Raw genomic sequence first — 6017 nt, 5'->3', positions numbered from 1 at the left:
ACTTTAAATACTTGCTAAAACCAACAAAAGTAAATGGAAGAGGGAGAGAGGAAAAGACCCACCCAGGGGTAATGTGCACAGGGACGTGAAGGGCTGTGGTGGCTGAGGCCAATGCCCACTCGTGCTGGTCCATCCCTGGGAGGTGACCTCCCGCCTTGTCCCCCACAGCTGCACCCACCTCCAACAGGGCCCAGGCTGCCCTGGTGGCAGGAAGTGCCTCGTTGTTCCAACTTGCACATCAAGTGCCAGCAGCGGGAACCTCTTGTCACACGTTTGACGCCGCTTATGTGGTGTCTGGAGAAATGTCTCTTCACCTCTTTTTGCCCATTTGAAAAATTGGGTTATTTGTGTTTTTATCATTGAGTTGTAACGACGCTTTAGTGTTGTGGACACAGGTCCCAGTTAGGTGTGTGACCCACCATGTTCCTCCTCCGTGGGGCAGATCATCATTTCCTGTTTCTTTGAATACTTTCTCTGACCCATCCTCCTCCGATCCACTGCCAACACAGGTAGGCCCTTGTCACAGTCCCCCAGCCTGGCGCTTTCTCTGTGATTCAGATTGGGTGGTTCCCATTACTGTCCAGGATTAGTTCCTCTTTCCTCTCTCTTCTGCTGTCAGACCATCCACCCAGTATTTTTATTTTGGCTGTTGTATGTTCCAATTCTAAATTTCCATTTGATTCTTCCTGATATCTTCTATTTCTTTGCTGAGACTTTCCATTTTTTTGCTGTTTGGTGTTGTTTGTGATTTGCGCTGAAGCATTTCCACGATGGCTGTTCTGAATCCTTGTCATGTAGCTTGAACATCTGTGTCACCTCAGTATTGGTTTCCATTGTCCCCTGGGTAGAGTTGTACTTTCTGGGTTTTGGCATAATCAGTAGTGGTATCTCACACATTTTCGTTACTGTGTTCTGAAACCCTGGGGTTGATGCGGCTTTCCCAGCAGCCTCCTCTGCCACCCTGGTGGTGGAATGGTCACCTTGGGAACGTGACCATGACCACCAACTGCAGAGGACGTGCAGGCCCTGCTGCGGTTTCCCCCAGGCCTCTGACTGCACCTGCAGTACTGGGAGAGAGCCATCCTGGCCTGGCACTGCTGAGTTCCTCTGTGGCTCCATTGGGGTGTGGGCAAGGCTGCATTTGTTTTTCTTGCAATATTTGACTGGATGGAGGCAGTTATTGATTTGAAAATTTCTGTCTTGTTGGGTCACCCTCCCTCCAGTATCTAACAAAAAGATATTTTAGATGTGGGGAATGAAGCGATCCTGTGTACTACTAGAAAATGGGGCTAGTAGGCTAGGAGGGGTCACTCCCTCAGGACCAGGTACCTTCCCTGAGTCGAGGACATGGGTCTGGTAACTGAGGGCTGTCAAAGGTAACCAGAGTTGATCAGGTTTCTTTAACCAGCAATAAAGAGGAAGTCTCAAAAGTGAGCAGGAAATAAAATAAAAGATTGAGTACAAAGAAGCAAGGATACAGAGCACAGCAGATTTCCTATCCAAAAAAATGGAGACTAGGAGATGGTGGGCCAACATGTTTAAGATACTGAAAGAAAACAATGCCACCCTTAATGCTTTTTTTCTCTTTTCTTTGTTGGCATCAGGGATTGAACCCAGGGGTGCTTAATCACTGAGCCACATCCCTAGCCCCTTTTATTTTTTATTCTGAGGGTCCTGCTGAGTTGCCTAGGACCCTGCTAAACTGCTGAGGCTATCCTTGAATTTGGGATCCTCCTGCCTCAAGTCTCCCGAGCTGCTGGGATTACAGGCATGCACCACCACACCAGCCACCCTACAATTCTTTGCCTGGTGACAATATTCAAAAACAAAGGCTAAATGAAGGATTTCCCAGAAATCATAAAATCAGAAAGAATCAGCAGACCTCTACCATAGGAGTCAGTAAGGGAAATTCTTCAAGCAGAAGAAAGATGGTTACAGGTAGAAACCTTGATTTGCACAAAGGAAAGAAGAATTCGAGGTGGTAACTAGGCAGCATGCACCTGCATGCTAGAAGGATTGCAAGTACCTGTTTCCCCCTGGTTTTATCATATTTAAGAGTGGTTAAAGCAAAAATAATGCCAACATTTTTAACACATGTAGATGTGCAATGTTTGATAACAACACAGAGACCAGGTAGGAGATGTGGAAATAAGTGGGTCACATGATTCTTGCACGTGGAGTAACAGGATCATTTGAAGGTGGACTGGTTAAGGTAAAGATGTGCACTAAAACCCTATTGTAAAGGAGTCACTAGCGTGACACAAAGCTGTAGCTATTAAGCCAACAAAGAGAATGAGGTGCAATCTTAAAAATAGCTCTTTGTGCTGGGTGCAGTGGCACACACCTGTAATCCTAGCTGCTCTGGAGGCTGTGCAGGAGGTTCGCAAGTTCAAGGTCAGCTTCAGCAACTTAGCAGGACCCTGTCTCAGAAAGGGCTGGGCAAACATACAATGCTCTTGATTTGTTGATCATACATATTGCTTTGATTAAAGTCCAAACATAACAAGTCTTTAGAGACATTTTGTATCAAATGAAAAACATTGTGCTTTTACAAGTTACTAGGTAATATTGAAATTTAGTACAAAAAAGCAAAATGCATGGGCTAGGGCTGGGGCTCAGTGGCAGAGCGCTCGCCTTGCACATGTGAGGCAGTAGGTTCAATCCTCGGCACCACATAAAAATAAACAAATAAAATAAAGGCATGCTGTCCATCTACAACTATAAAAAAATGTCTGGAGATGTGGCTCAGTGGTTAAGCACCCCTGGGTTCAATCCCCAGTATATTAAAAAAAAAAGCAAAATGCAAAAAAAGTGTATGTGGCACCAGCCCAGCCCAGACCAGAGGAGGAAGCCGGGTGCCAAGCCAAACAGGAGGAGGAAGCTCGACCCCTCCCCACGCTAGTCTGGAGGAAACCCATCAACACTTAAAACCAATCAAAGAAGGTGTGGCTACCAGCACGGTTCTGCAGCTGATCCGGGTACCCTGTTTCCAACTCCCCCACCCTTAACTGCAATTACTCAAAATATTTCCTACAAGCTTTTGGGGGGTGTAGCTATCAATGCAAAACAACAACTGTACAGGTACCTAGTTTCCACCTCAGAGGCTAGAGTAGGGAGGATACAGGGGGAAGTTCATATTTTTTCACACTGGCTATACCCACCACCCTGAACACAGAGGCTCAAGCTAGGAATAGACAACGCCACCTACTGGAAGCAAGGAAAACAGAGTTCTGAGAGACTTTTTTTTTTCTCTTTCTCTCTTTTCTTCTCTCTCTTTCACAACCTCAACATATGTGAAACCAAGAACTGTGCATGAACAACCAAATCACCAAAATAATGTAATATAGAGGAATTGCATATACCCCACCTTCCCCCCATTTTTTTTCCTTATTTCTTTCTTACTTTCTTTTTCCTTCTCTCTTTTTCTCTGCAAAAGAGGGATTTTGGAGCTATACAAGAACAATATAAATATATAAGGGGAAAACCATTAACACAACAGTTTAACAAAGCTAGAAAGAAACATGAGCAGAATGAAAAGACAAGGAAAGAAAGGACCACAAACAATACAGGTCAATTCAACATTAGATGAGATAATACCTGCAGCTGATGGAATGTCAGATAACGAATTCAGGATATACATGCTTCAGATGATCTGGAGTCTCAAGGAAGACATTATACAGCAAATTCAGACAATGAAAGATCACTTTGACAATGAATTACATAAACAAATCCAAGAAGCAAAAGATCAACTCTATAGGGAGACAGAGGATATTAAAAAAAAAAAAAAAAAAAAAAAACAAATCCTGGAAATGCAGGAAACAATAAACCAAATTAAAAACTCAAGTGAGAGCTTTACCTGCAGAGTAGAACACTTAGAAGATAGAACTTCAGACAACGAAGACATAGTTTTTTCAACTTGAAAAGAACATAGACAGCTCAGCGAGAATGTTAAGAAATCATGAGCAGAACATCCAAGAATTATGGGATAACATAAAGAAACCAAACTTAGGAGTTATTGGGATACAAGAGGGTTTAGAGGTCCAGACCAAAGGAATGAGCAATCTATTCAATGAAATAATACTAGAAAACTTCCCAGACTTAAAGAATGAAAAAGAAATCCAAATACTAGAAGCCTACAGGACACCGAATGTACAAAATCATAAGAGATCCACACCAAGACACATAATAATGAAGATGCCCAACATACAGAATAAGGAGAGAATCTTAAAAGCCACAAGAGAGAGGAAGCAGATTACATTTAGGGGTAAACCAATCAGGATAACGGCTGATCTTCCAACACAGACTCTGAAAGCTAGAAGATCATGGAACAACATATTTCAAATGCTGAAAGAAAAAGGGTTCCAACCAAGAATCATGTATCCAGCGAAATTAAGCTTCAGGGTTGAAGATGAAATAAAAATCTTCAACAATAAACAAAAGAATTTGCAGCTAGAAAACCAGCTCTTCAAAACATCCTTGGCAAAACATTACAGGAAGAGGAAATGAAAAATAACAATGAAAACCAACAGCGGGAGGTAGTACAGTAAAGGAAAAACTAATCATAGAGGAAAAACAAATCATGTTAAGTAACATACATAATCAAATATGGCTGGAAGTACAAACCATATCTCAATAGTAACCCTAAATGTTAATGGCTTAAATGCACCAATCAAAAGACATAGGCTAGTAGAATGGATTTTAAAAAAAGATCCAACAATATGCTGCCTACAGGACATTCATCTGATAGGAAAAGACATACACAGACTGAAGGTGAAAGGTTGGGAAAAATCATACCACTCATATGGACCCTGGAAGCAAGCAGGGGTGTCCATACTAAGCCAAAGTTAATCAAAAGGGATAAACAAGGACACTACATACTGCTCAAGGGAACCATACACCAACAAGACTTGATGATCATTAATATATATGCCCCAAACAATGGTGCAGCTACATTCATCAAACAAACTCTTCTCAAGTTCAACAGTCAAATAGACCACAACACAATAATCATGGGAGATTTTAATACACCTCTCTCATCACTGGACAAATCTTCCAAACAAAAGTTGAATAAAGAAACCATAGAGCTCAATAATACAATTAATAACTCAGACTTAATTGATATATACAGAATGTACCACCCTACATCAAGCGGATACACTTTCTTCTCAGCAGCACATGGCTCCTTCTCAAAAATAGACCATATATTATGTCACAGGGCAAATCTTAGCAATTACAAAGGAGTAGAGATACTACCATGCATTTTATCTGATCATAATGGAATGAAATTGGAAATCAATAATAAAATAAGAAAGAAAAAATCCTACATCACATGTAGAATAAACAATATGCTACTGAATGAACAAAGGGTTACAGAAGACATCAAAGAGGAAATAAAAAAATTCTTAGAGGTAAATGAAAACTCAGACACAACATATCGAAATCTCTGGGACACTATGAAAGCAGTACTAAGAGGAAAATTCATTTCATGGAGTTCATTCCTTAAAAGAAGGAAAAGCCAACAAATAAATGACCTCACACTCCACCTTGAAGCCTTAGAAAAAGAACAAATCAGCAGCAAATACAGTAGAAGGCAAGAAATAATTAAAATCAGAGCTGAAATCAATGAAATCGAAACAAAAGAAACAATTGAAAAAATTGACAAAACTAAAAGTTGGTTCTTTGAAAAAATAAATAAGACTGATAGACCACTAGCCACACTAACAAAGAGAAGAAGAGAGAGAACTCAAATTACTAGCTTGCGGGATGAAAAAGGCAACATCACAACAGACAATTCAGAAATACAGAAAATAATTAGAAATTATTTTGAAACCCTATACTCTAATAAAATAGAAGATAGTGAAGGCATCGATAAATTCCTTAAGGCATATGAGCTACCCAGATTGAGTCAAGATGATATAAACAACCTAAACAGACCAATATCAAATGAGGAAATAGAAGAAGCCATCAAAAGACTACCAACCAAGAAAAGCCCAGGACCGGATGGAAATATAGCAGAG

Source organism: Callospermophilus lateralis, chromosome 14 (genome assembly GCF_048772815.1).
Source record: "Callospermophilus lateralis isolate mCalLat2 chromosome 14, mCalLat2.hap1, whole genome shotgun sequence".
Classification (NCBI taxonomy): Eukaryota; Metazoa; Chordata; class Mammalia; order Rodentia; family Sciuridae; genus Callospermophilus; species Callospermophilus lateralis.
The sequence above is the reverse complement of the archived record's forward strand: the minus strand, read 5'-3'. Positions refer to the sequence as shown.